General features: G+C 35.0%; 1 pseudogene; it reads right to left on the bottom strand.

Moving 5' to 3' along the window:
• Window positions 1-14,084, bottom strand: part of LOC112819429 (ferredoxin-2, mitochondrial-like) — a 53,329-nt pseudogene extending 39,245 nt beyond the window's left edge.
• Window positions 14,085-14,235: the final 151 nt, after the last annotated feature.

Genomic DNA, 14,235 nt, shown 5'->3' with positions numbered 1-14,235 from the left:
ATACATGCCCTACACTAAGTTTTGTCCTTTAAATAATTTCTCTATTGGGTATGCCATTTCCTTCCTACATCTCAGTTTTGAAAAATATATATATATATATATATATAAAAAAAAACATTTGGAAAAGAGAGATTATAATTCAGTTACCGTAACACTAATGCTGCTGCTGAATGCTATGAAAAGGAACATTTATCATTTGTCACAAAATAACAATGTTAGGATCTATTTTAGTAATCCACAGACCATAGAAACAACCTAGTACAGTTCTTGGGTTCACTTGCTTAGGTCAATCCTGTGAATTAATGTATGCAGCACAAGTGCCTGTGTGAAAAGAGCAAACTGTGCCCAGTGATGGGAAGGCACTTCACTCATTATAATAGTAACTACACAGGGTGAATTATATATCACACAGGGTGATATAAGCTGACATATAGAGGGATATACCTATATATAAGTAAGCTAAAGCTGACATTTTTTTCTGCTTCCTGGAAATCTAATAAATGCTGAATAAGCCTTTTATTTGATCTTCTTTTAATGCAAGTGTCAGCTGTTCAGTATAGGAGCTGATAGAAGAAAAAAAAATCAAACTCCATCCCCCACAACACTTGTCTCTAAAGGTTCCTTTCTAGTAAATGGCAGTCTATTAAGGTTCTTCCTAGACTTAATCAAAGTGTTGTACAGAAAGATCTGCCTCTGTGTGAACAGCTCTCTAGTCTCTCGGTGAGAGCCCAGGTCTCTAATTTTGTAGCTGGCCTAGTCCTGCGAAACCCACAGTCTGCACAGTGTGTGGCTTCTCGCTCCCTGTGGTTCTTAGTGGCAACAGGAAGTTGGGGGAGAGAGAGGCTGCAGTGCCAGGCCTGCAGGCAGGGATGCTGTCAAGATTGCCTTTCTCTCTTCTCTGCAAATAAGGGGCTAAATCCAATTGACACACACTGAGGTAAACAGGCAGTGACATATTTGTAGACAAATTGTCATACTGTAGATTATTCACAAAACAAATTGTTTTTGATTTGTACTCATAGATGGGGGGGGTGGGGAGAAAAGTCTGCCAGCACTAACAGCTGCTCCCTTTTCAAAGGAAACAAGCATTTAATGAAAAAGTGAATTTAAAAATAATGTTCTACTGTTGCTAAAATTCCTTAGGGGAAATGTTAAACACTGCTCAAAACTAAAGGAAAAGATACTGTTTCAAGTCCATTTGGAAATATCCTAGTTTCCCTAGGGAATGTAATAAGTCTGTAGTTCTTGGAATCATTTGAACTTTCTTATTGTTGAGAGGATATTTTTAAATAATTATAAAATAATAGAATAAATGTCCAGACTCTTTTCTCATTTATAAAGCATTTAATAGTTTCTTTACAATAAGATTTGAGCTTAAAAAATTATGTCCTCTCCCACATGTGTTCCCTGTGGATCTTTTAGAATCACCTGGGAGGCAGTACCGAAACTGCTAACAGGGAGAACTTAATGGATTCCACCACCATCTTTAAGACCAGGTCAGCTTTCACCCATTATTCTTATTTCAGTGCCAATATCACCTTTTATGGTATCCTCCTATCTTCAGAAAATCAGTCTGTATTGATATCATTGATTACAAACAACCTCCAGTACCCTGTTACCTAATCCCAGATCCTTCTTCCTATTTCCACTACTTTTAGGCAGCTTCTTAATTCTACAGTTCTCTCCTGGATTTTCCCAAGGGAAATTCCATTCCCTACATTTTATATCTTTTGGTTTGGCTGCAAGGGGTCAACTAACTAATCTTAGGAATCGATTTGAACCTATTAACTGTTCATGGTTGAGAGAGGGTAACTTGGAAGCAGTATGTATGTAGGCTGAACATTTTACATTTTAAACATTTTTTTTAAATGAAAAACAAACATATTTTTGGCTAGTCTGACCTGTCAGCGCTACTCTAGTCATGCTTTACAGGCTGCCACCTAGCTTAATGTAATCTACCACTTTATAGAACTAATTTTGCCTCAGGGTGTCTCTCTCCTTTACTCTCTTATATTGTTATAAATATATATATATATACATAATATATATATATACACATATGTGTATAGCTGTGAACATTCTTTGGGTCTAATCAGATAAACCAAATATGGAAAATATAGTTACTATTTTGTAACTTATGTCTCCTCTTTTAGCATTGCTATTTAAAATCCATCTTTTCTCAATTTTTCTTAATCCCATTTCCCTCTTCAATGGCATTATGACTGAACACTTCAATTTATCTATAATCATTGCTTTGTATAATTTATGCTACATAGTATTTGTTGTCTTGAATTATTTAATACTTTAAAACATTGAGGGTATATATCTCACATAATGTTTTCCCCTAAAGAAAGGAACTTATATGCTATTTAAAAGTATTTCAAATGTTAATTTCCTTCTACATTTATTTTTATTATCTTCAATATTTGATCCCAAATGTGTTGCCTAATGTTTTAGTCTCTGGCAAATAATTAAGAACATAATGTTTGTCAAAATACGTCAGAATCAGAGGGAGCCCTGTAAAAATTTGAAGTTTTTTTTTTTTTAATTTTGACAGTGATTGCATAATTTCAAAAACAAACAAACAAAAATGGCTTCACTGTACTTCTGGTCTCTCCTCGTACACTCTCAATTATTATCTACTCTCAGACAGTAATCCTTCCCCTCAAAATATTTCAGTATTTTAAAGCCATTTTTATCTTCTATTAGGAAGGTATTTCAAGAGAAAAAATAATAGTCATTCACTGCATGTATAATGACTTAAAGATTAATTTATGAAAAAGCAACCGAGTGATAGGATTTCTTTTCACTGCACTCTGTCCAGAGCACTGTCCCAACCTGCCCTAGAAGCTGCTTCCACCAGGCATTTCATCTCCCACCCCATGCCTGCCAACTAAGCGGTCTAACTGCCATTTCTGAGATAAATAGAGGGGGAGTAGAAAGGAATCTCACAGTTTCTCAGCAAATAGAACATCTTTAGCTTTTGGTTTTCCAAATGTGATTCAATGCCAACATAATGACTGTCACTGCTTGAAGAGGTAACAGAAATGAATAAAACAAGATTCTTGAGATGTGCAGAGTCTAAGGAGAGAATCAAAAATGGAAGTACAATTGGGGTACCTGGGTGGTGCAGTGGGTTAAGCGTCTGACTCTTGGTTTTATCTCAGGTTGTGATCTCAGGGTCGTGAGATCAAGCCCTGCAATGGGCTCTGTGCTCAGGGTGGAGTCTGCTTGAGATTCTCTCTCCCTACCCCTCCCACTTGTGCTTTCTCTCTCTCTCTCTCAATGAAATAAATAAAAAAATCTTAAAAAAAAAGAAATGGAAGCACAAATAATGATGTCAACATAATAATAAAGTTCTATACAAAATGCTACAGCCACAAAGAGGTAGAGTAAAACAGTCTTTTGGAGGTGAGAATGTGGGGAAGGCTTCACCAAGAAGATGACATTTAGAGTGGTGTCGGACAGGAAGACCTCCATATACTGCTTGCCCAGAGACTTAGGATAAAAAAGAGCATGGTGTGTTCAAGAACAGCGTGGGGATTGGTGGATTTGGCTTATAGAAAGCATTGTGGTATCTCAGAGAATGAGCAGAAGCCAAGCTAAGCTTCTTGCACAAGCTATACATAAAATTTTTGGAATTAAATTCTACAGAGTTTGAATTCTATAATAATATAGCTGAGGAGATGTAATCTTGCATTATCCAACTGGAATCAGGAAAAATTTGGAGAGGCAGTTTAGGATAATGTTTAAGTATCGAGCTTTGAAATCAAACAGCTGGATTTGAGGAATGGCTCCATCACTTACTAGTTGTTTAGGTAATTGATTTAAAAATTTTAAGCCTCAATTTCTTATCTACAAAATAACAAGAATAATAATATTTACCCTAAGGGGTCTTGTAGGAATCAGTGAAATAATAGAATCTGGTAATACTCTGAATATGGTAAGTGTTCAATAAATAATAACTATTATTCTTCATCTCCATAGAAAAAAGTGCAGAACAAGGTCATTACATTGTAGAGCTCTGTTTTGTCATCAGCCAAGTTTTCACTTAAGTCGATTTTGTCTGCTGATGTCAAAGGAGCAGCAGGTTAGCCAGGGGTGCAGGTCAGAACAGAAGGTGCATACACCTGCCCAGCCACTAAATGAATCTGTCTTTGTGGGACAGGTGTTGGCAAGCAGGCTCAGTAGCAAGAAATCGAGAAGGTAGAATGCTCACATCTGAGGCTCAGTGCGCTCTCTCACTCTCTGGCTGTCACTCGCGTTCTATCACGTGCTCACTCACTCTTGCTCTTCATTCTTAGCCACTCACCTCCAATTAAATAGTTTCCAAATTGAACTCATTTTCTAACCCCTACCTCACTTCTGCAACACCCAAACAACTCAGATCAAATTAAGGAATTAAAATCACCAATACATATTGACCATTAAATCCTATTGCTTCTACTTTCAAATACTTTCTCCCCCTCTAACTCTATTCCAGTGTTGAACCACCAATGCTCTCATTTGGGTTATTTCAGTATATTACTAACCCTCTGTATCTTCTCTAATCTTTATAGAACTGGTAGAATTTGTCATTTTTTTCATAGCACAAACATGACCATGTTATTTTACCTCATGATCTGACCCCTAACTATTTAGCACCATCAACATCTCTCCCCAGCTTGACTCCCTTCAGTCTCCCACAATATATTCTCTGATTTACAGCAATGTGTATTGACTTAGGAAGGTAAACGTTTGTGAATTTGAATCTCAGATCAACCATCACTAACTATATAATTATGTAAAAAACATATTATTCCTCTCTGAACTTCAGTTATGGTATATGTAAAATAGTGATAATATCTTCATTGAAATAGTTTGTGTTTATGGTTAATATTAAGAAGTACCTAGAAAAATTTCTGGCATCTTGTAGACTTCTATAATATCTGCTGTACTAATGAATAAGTGAAACAATGAGTGGTACCTAAAATTAATAACTCAAATTTTTATTACCTTTACTCCTATCTTTGCCTGGGATGCCCTCTACCATCTTGGACAACTAATATAATTATACTCTTAAGGCTCATGTGACTCTGAATTATTCTCTTATTTCCCCAAGTACAATAAACACTTTAGTCCACTATTTCTTTCTTTTCCTTTTTTTATGTTCAGGTAGCCACTGTATAGTACATAATTAGGACTTAATGCAGCATTCAATGATTCATTAGTTAAGTATAACACCCAGTGCCCATCACAGCATATGCCGTCCTCAATACCCATCACCTTATTACCCCCTTCTTCCTCTCCCCTCCCCTCTGAAACCCCCAGATTGTTTCTCGTGGTCCATAGTTTCTCATGGTTCATCTCCCTCTCTGATTTCTCCCCCTCTGGACTTCCCTCCCTTCCCCTATCGTCCTCCATGCTATTGCTTATGTTACACATATGAGTGAAACCATATGATAATTGTCTTTCTCTGTTTGACTTACTTCACTTAGTATAATCCCCTCCAGTTCCATCCATGTTGATGCAAATGGTGGTTGGTATAGCCACTCTAGAAAACAGGATGGAGGTTCCTCAAGATGTTAAGAATAGAGCTACCCTATGACCCAGCAATTGCACTACTGGGTATTTACCCCCAAAATACAGATGTGGTGAAAAGGGGCACATGCACCCCAATGTTCATAGCAGCAATGTCCACAATAGCCAAACTGTGGAAGGAGCCGAGATGCCCTTCAAAAGATGAGTGGATAAAGAAGATGTGGTCCATATACATAATGGAATATTATTCAGCCATCAGAAATGTTGAATAGTCCACTATTTCTTACTCTGCTATATGGGGCCATCTCTAGTGAGGAGTTCAAGCAATTTAACCAGTCTTACATTTGCCTAAATTATTTTAAAATAAATCAACATCTTTTGTAGGCCCTTTAGGGTAGTATTAAAAACAAATTTTGAAATTAAATTTTGGTGAGATCTAAAGAAGATATGTAAGTTACGTTGTTCTGTGGGTTACCTCTTACCCAAGCATGGGGCCAAGGGCAGTGTCTCAGTTGCCCTACTCAAAGAAGCACTGTGTCTAGTTTTAATCTCACTCATTCTTGTCATACTCTAGAATTCTTTATTTCCTAAACGGTTATTACCTCTTGTAAGTTCATGAAAGGCAGAGGATTTTTTTTTTAATTTGTGTATTCAAAGCATGGTTCTTAAGCCAAATTGAAATAGATTGACTTGCCTCTGCTATAAATAGAGAGGAGACAACACTGATAGCATAGCTGTAAGCATGTCAGGGAGTTTTACAAGAAGTAATGGGTAGACATCCCAGTGGGGCTGGGGTCAGAGAGGTTAACATGGAGACAAGAAGTTTAGAAGAAAATTATATGAACCAGGAAGACTGGATGATTAACTGTGCTCTCCAATGTGGATTTGAGACCTGGGCTACCTAGGTTCAAATCCTAGCTCTTCTGAATGTTTAGTTCTGTGATCTTGGGAAAATTATTTAATTACTCTGTACTTCAGTTTCTTAAACTGTCCCAGCCACAGAAGGTTGTAATAATGATTATATGAAATGATACGTATGAATAGTTTATAGCAGTATTCCATAAATGTTAGTTTTACTGAGAAAGGTTAGTAGCAAAATATCATTTAGAGAGCTAGTGTTAAAAGTCTTAGAGGAATTAAAAGTAATGTTATTAAAAAGAGTGTTTTAACAAAAGGAACAAAGCAAAAACTCAGTCAATCATGAGAACTAAGTTTCCAAGGTCACTGGTTTTGGATAAGAACAAGAAAAAAAGTGCTAATGAATGCTGGATCTAATCTGGGACAGGACCAAAATTACATGCAGGGACTATGAAGGGAAAATTGTCAAATGGTACTTGGAATGAGAAGTGAAAGATGAAGTGACACGGCCCTCGAAAGGCCTTTAGATGATTTGGAAGTATAGTCTGACTTTATAAACTCATTTGGGAAAAAAATGATGCTCTGAATTTCAAACAACTTATAAGTGAATGTTTAAAAATAATTTCACCTTAAAGTTGTCTGTTTTATCTCATTTAACATGATAAAATTACTTACTTTCTGTTTTCATCTTTTAGAGATAAAATGAATTCCAGCAGACTTGAAATATCCAGGTGATGATTTAAATTGCTAAAAGGTACTGAACATTTAAATTATGCATTCATGATAGTCAATATTCCACACCAGTCAGAGCAATACATGAGGTCAAACTGGCCATAGAAGCCTTCAGGTTTTTATTCCTTTATGACACCGGGCTGGATCATCTTTTGCCCTCTCACCTTCTCTCTCAGTTAGAGGCTATAACACCATACTAGATTATCTCCCATTTCTTCCTAATTGTGACCATCAAAATAAAACATTATAAAGTTATGTACAAGGAGCCAGCTGAGTGTTAAAACTATTCACATTTGCCCACAACACTGTCAGAGAACTCTCAAAGGCAGTATGACCTCCCTTCCAAGGGTGGGAAGGATGAAGGGATCACCTAGTCATGCTTTTGTGCTGTGGCCACCCAAATTTCTAGTGGCTTGGAGGAGCAAAGCAAAAGAGAGAAAATGAGAGAATGAAAGTAGCCACACATAATTAGAGTGATTAGACCCTTTTACTTCCTGCAGTAATTCAAAAGAGAGATTCCTGTAAGCGATCAGTACCCTAAGTCAGACCTAAGAGGAGAGTTTGAGTTTAGAAGGAGAGTAGTAACGGGATAAGTGGTAAGAAAGTTAACTTCTGTCCGAATAGCACTTCACATTTGTCTCAGACCTTCCCTTATTTTATCTTGTCAGCAAAGTGACAACTATAATTTGTCTATAACTCAAAATGTCACTCTTCTTTCTCTGATTTAATAAAATATATCAAATAATGAAAAACAAATAGCTTGCTTTTATCATTTTCCAAAATTAAAAGTTATCTAAAACATTTTCATTATATTTTTGTTTTGTACTTTAGGAAGTTTTAATTCTGTAAGTGAAGCACTTAATGATTTAAAGTATCAACTCTAAAATTAACCATCTTTTTCCTTGAGGAGAAGAGGTGAGTCAATGGAGTAGTTAGTTTATGAGTTAATAATAGAGTCTACACTTTAGAATTAATGAAAGAAAAGAAATTACTTACTGATCCATATAAAGCAGAATTGTCCTAAAATAAGCAATAAAGCAGTGGCATAACCACAGAAAGGACCAAAATAAGGTTTTTAATGCACACTGTTCATTCTCTTCTTTTCATTGCTTCTATATCTTTATACTTGGATTAATTTTTTTGACATTACTAAACATGCACTATTTGCATTTAAATTCTAAATGTGGCATCTTGACACTTTCAGAGGACACTTACAATGAAAGTCACATAAGTTAGCTAAACTAATTAATGTATATCAATTTTTCTTGATATCCTTCATTTCCCACCCCATCTCCTTGATGGTTAGTTATAGCATTAAAATATTGATCTTTCTTCATGGTTCATATCCAAAGACATTTATGCACTTAATTTGCTTTTCACATTCTCATTTTAAAGGATTTATGGTAGGATGAAGTGGGAACACATGGTAACTTCCACCAGCCTGGAGTACCAGCTGGTGGTGCTTGGTTGTTAAATAATCACCCAGCTTTGCTTTTGTCATCTGGAGAAAAGAAGGATTAATAATACATTTAAAATGAGAATTTTAAAAATAATAATAATGAGCATAATGTCCTTGATAATACCTTACAGAGGAGTGAGGTTAATCATCACTGAAGATTTTTCATCTTCTCTACAGATTGCTTAACCTGACTAACAACCAAGAATAAATTTGCACAACAGTTTAGCAGGTGGACTAAAAAAAATACTGGTAGGAGGAGATGAGGTCATTAGAATGCATGTTAAGAGTGACTAAGGGCAGTGTACTGGAACACACCCACTTGAATTAAATGCTGTGGGTATTTTTATAACCTTTGCTGGGTTACTAACTAAAAGAATACAAGTTTCATTTCTTTTGTTATTGGATATTGGCTTTCTTTCCTTGCTCGTATTTTTCCAGAAGTTATATTAATTCAGATAATAGTACCACAGTTGTTTGAATAAAAGTTTACAAAGCATTTCCAAAAGTACCCCCACAAACTGATAAGAACAATGTCATCAATATTCAGTTTTACAAATAAGGCAGCCAAGGCATAGGAAAGTATTTCAGCAACAACTACAGAGTCAGTTAAAAAGCAGAGTCAAGATAGAATACAGTCTTTTGAAACAAACCTCACTTTGATAACACTGGCCAATGGGGAACAGAGCTAGAGACATGGATCAGTTGCATATTAATTTCAAATGGCCTATGATTTTTTTCATTTCTCTTAAATGTCATGACCCTTATCCATGCTCCATGCATATCCATCCTATAAATCATTCTGTTAATTAGCCTATGTGGTTGTCAGTTCATAATTAACAGACTCCTTTTTGTTGTTTTTTTCCCTAGTCATGACAGTAGTCATTGGGTGCGGCCACATATGGGCAGAGCTGCATTCTACACTACTTTGTACAAGACAGTGGTTCACTTGCCTCACCAATTTATTAAATAGGCAACATAATTTTCATGTAAAAACAGTCCTGTAAAGGCATTTCTACCACAATTCCTAGCTATAAACATAGAACCAATGAATAAATAAAGCAATAAAAGTGAATTCAGCATCACCAACAACAAAATTCTCTTCAAGGAAAGGAGGAATAATTACCCAAAATGTAAAGAACGATTGTAAAATCAGTGATATTAAACTAAGGGAGGATGAAAAGTAGATATATATCATAGTAGGAACAGGACACTGGAAGTTGCTGACCAAAATACTGAAAACGAGGAAGCAAATATAAAAATATATAAGACTAATCTGAACACAAAAATATTTGCTATATCAGTATTTGTGAGATTCAGTTGTTTTGAAAAAAATGAATACTCTCATACTTAACCAAAAATATAGATTCCAACCTCTTCCATATGCTATATAACTACTTGAAAGTTAATGAAAAAAATAACTACTTGGTAAATGCAAATCAAAACAAATAATGAAAGTAATGCATCAAATTTAATATAAAAAGTATAAAATGAAGCAAAGAGAACTTATAACAATAAACTACAAAAAGCTACAATGGGTAATTATTAAAGTGTATGTATGGATCAGAATTCATAAAACAAGTTTCTGTAAATACAAAACTAAATTTTTTTAGGAAACAAATCAATTTTAAAAAACTTAAACTTAGTCCATTTCTGCTTATGTAGACACAAACAAATAAAAATACTGACAATATTGGGACGCCTAGGTGGCTCAGTCGGTTAAGCGTCTGCCTTCGGCTCAGGTCATGATCCCAGGGTCCTGGGATCGAGTCCTGCATCGGGCTCCCTGCTCAGTGGGGAGCCTGCTTCTCCCTCTGCCTGCCACTCCCCCTGCTTGTGCTCTTTCTGTCTCTCTCTCTCTCTGACAAATAAATAAATAAAATGTTTAAAAAAAATACTGACAATATTAATAGCACCTAGAATACTGTAAAGAGGTATAAAATTCTCTTTATCTTATTCTTGATCTTTTTACACACACATACATACATACACACATACCTTCAAATATATTTCCTGCCCTGAATATGAACAGTGTGCTCTCATTTCTCATGCTCGTGAAACATGGAAACGGACCCTGGTAATTCTCATTTTTCAAGAAATTCTATAAAAATAGAAATAATATATACCATATTTTCTGGCCATAATACAATTAAATTACAGGTTAGTTTTTATGAACCCTAATGTGAACTATGGTCTTTGAATGGTAAAGGGTTGTCAATGTAAATTTATTAATAATTAACTAATTAATTATTAATTAATTAAGGACCATACCAGTCTGCTGGGACATAGAAATAAGGGGGAGGCTATGCATGTGTGGGGGCAGCGGATATGTGGGAAATCTCTGTACCTCCCTCTCAGTCGTGCTCTAAACCTAAAACTGCTCTAAAAAATAAAGTCTATTAAAAAATTAATAATGAGGGCACCTGGGTGGCTCAGTAGGTTAAGCGTCTGCCTTCAGCTCAGGTCATGATCCCAGCGTCCTGGGATCGAGCCCGCATTGGGCTCCCTGCTCAGTGGGGAGTCTGCTCCCTCTACCCCTCCCTCCTGTTTGTGCTCCCTCTCTCAAATAAATAAGTTTTAAAAAATTAATAATCAAATCCCAACAACCTTACATTTACCAAAAATCCAAACAAAAACAAGAACATCCAAACTTCTCTTTTAAAAAATTCCTGTTGGCAGAGTGAAAAGCAATACCTAAGTTGCTCACTGTCTAAAAAGAAATATAATGAAAATACTGTGTGTCAGTATCTGTGAGGACAATTACAGAACTTTTCAGATGAAGCCCTATGTCCTAAACACTTTTATTTTCTAAATAAATATTTAAAATAACAGACTTAAGTCTTCAACTCTAAATGATAGTGAGAGATAGCCAAAATAAATGTAAGGGAAGATGGAAAAACTATAATTACAGATGAAAACAGAAATAAATTAGTTATAAAAAGGATTTAATAAATACAAAATAATAAAATAGGAAATCTTTAAAAACTTAAGAAAAAAGTCGTGATTATAAAAGCACACAATTAAAACTGAAAATGACCAAAGAAGAATAAAAGGACATTGAAATACTTATAAGATGATAATTCGTTAAATACTGTTCAAATAAATTTGACACTCTTGGATGAAGCAAATAATATTCTGAAAAACTACATTATTCATGTCCACTATAGCATCAAAAATTGCTGGTTCATCAAAAGTGAACCAGTACAACCATGAAAAATCACAAATTAGGAGGAGATATTTGCAATGCATATTATTAAGACTTTATAAAAAATTTACAAATCCACATGGAAAAAAGCTGATAACCTAATAGAAATATAAGCAGAAGACTCGAGAATTACCTTGTAAGGAGAGTATCCTGATGATGAGTGAACATATTGTTCAGCACCATTAGTCATCAGGGAAATACCCAGTTAAACGACAATAAATTACAAATATGCACCAGAAGACTGTTTGTTGGCAAAGAGGTACGGCAACCAGAACTCTCATAAGCTGCTGCTAGAAGTATAAATGAGTACAACCACTTGCAAACACTGTCAACATGTATTAAAGTTGAAGATAGGCAAATCCTACAAACCAGTATTTCTCTTCCTATATAGACACACAACAGAGATAGGTAAATATGTCCTCCCAAAGATATATACAAAAATATTCATAGCCATTTTATTCAAGATAAGCAAAAGCTGGAAACAACTTAAATGTCCATAAACTGTATAATACATAAATAAAGTGTAGTCAGTTCATAAAGTAAGAATGATGAACTAATGCTTCTATACATGGTGAAAAAAAGGAAAATAATAACTGCTTCTAGCAAAATCTTGGATCAATCCCATTGAAAATAAGGATCAGAAAAAGCCAGACATTATATGACTTCAATTATATAAAGTTCAAAAGCAGGAAAAAACTTTCTATGGTGATAGAAATCAGAATAGTGGTTACCTTTGGGGGCATAAAGAATGAATGGAAGATGGAGAAAAAAAGACTTCTGAAGTGTTGATAATGTTTCATACATTCATCTGGGTTATGCATATATGGTGTTTAACTTATAAAAATGCTTCCAGTTGTTGCAAAGATTTTTGTTCTTTAATTCAATGTTTTGTTTTGTTTTGTTTTTCCCAGAACCAAATTTGAAAGAAGGCTTTTAAAACTTTAACACAACAATAGAAGGATAGCTAAAATTTATGGTTAGGTAATTTTCTTTTTCTTTTTTTGTTTAAGATTTTATTTATTTGAGAGAGAGAGAGAACAAACCTGGGGAAAGGCAGAGGGAGAGAGAGAAGCAGGCTCCCCATTGAGCAGAGAGCCCAATGCAGGGCTCGATCCCAGGACCCTAGGATGATGACCTCAGCAAACGGCAGATGCTTAGTTGACTGAGCCACCCAGGCAAACCTGATTAGGTAATTTTCAAAGGAAAATAAACAAATGGTTCTTTTGGAAGAAAAATTAATATAATAATATATAATTAATATTATAATAAGATACCATTTGTTAAGTATTTGAAGATAAAGAATAATAGCATATCAAGGTTTCACGAGGCTGTGGTGGAATGACATTCTAATATATGGCTGTAAAAGATCACAACATTTGTTAAGAACAATTTGGCAATTTATTTAAACCAAACAATGAACGACTTTTTTTTTTTTTAAGATTTTATTGTTAGGTAAGCTCTACGCCCAATGTGGGACTCGAATTTCCAATCCAGAGATCAAGAGTTGCATGCTCTACTGGCTGAGCCAGCAGGAGCCCCAGAAAAACTTTAAATGTCCATATTCTTGAACTAATTATTTAATCCTTAGCTTTTTATCCAAAGATCAATTCAAATAAACAAAGATGTTAACACAAGATCTATGTAAGAGAAAAATCCAATAGATTATGATATAACATGCATACTTTTCAAACATTAAAAACATGTTGACAATAATATTTAATAACACTGGAAAATGATGAAAAATGTCATTGTCGTAAGTTGTAAGATGACATGTATGATAGGAATCTTATTTCTGGGAGAAAAATGTATGCATATCTGCATACACTGTACCGAAAAGAACTTATAAGTATCCCAAAATTATAATTATCTCTGATTAATTTTCGATATTATTAATTTGTGTATTAAACAGAAAATAATTTTATCTAAAACACATATTAGTGCAGCCAGGTTTAAGTGTAAAAATATTCAAGGTCCTAAAATCCTGGGTCCATCGCTTCTCAACCTTTTGGCTAAGATCAAGTATAAAATCCTGGGTCCCTGTTCACCCTGCAATTTTAGAATGGCGAGGATATATTTGAGCATTCACTGATCTTACTTTTTATGGTATTGTTACTGTATATTTCCAGTGCTTAACTGGAGGATTTGGCATGTGGAACACTGGCTAGGTTTCAGTACCCACTCATCCCGTACACTGGGTGTTCTGTTGGGCACACTCAGCGTAGCCATCTCCAGTAGTCTCATTATGTCTTTATGACCATGCAAGTCCATTGCATGATTTTCTATTGAGATTTTGATGTTCTGAACAGCCACCATTGTCACTAACCCAGAACTGCAATCAATCATAATTTATTATAACCTTGAACTCACTTCCAAATATAGATTAAACATTTTTCAACTATCTGTGAGTGATATCTCAGAGTAAAACCTATGAGACAACCTTGGATACATTCCTTTGGTTAGTGAC

Source organism: Callorhinus ursinus, unplaced genomic scaffold (assembly GCF_003265705.2).
Source record: "Callorhinus ursinus isolate GAN/ISIS: 27379988/994484 unplaced genomic scaffold, GSC_fseal_2.0 scaffold6, whole genome shotgun sequence".
NCBI lineage: Eukaryota > Metazoa > Chordata > Mammalia > Carnivora > Otariidae > Callorhinus > Callorhinus ursinus.
The sequence above is the reverse complement of the archived record's forward strand: the minus strand, read 5'-3'. Positions and strand labels throughout refer to the sequence as shown.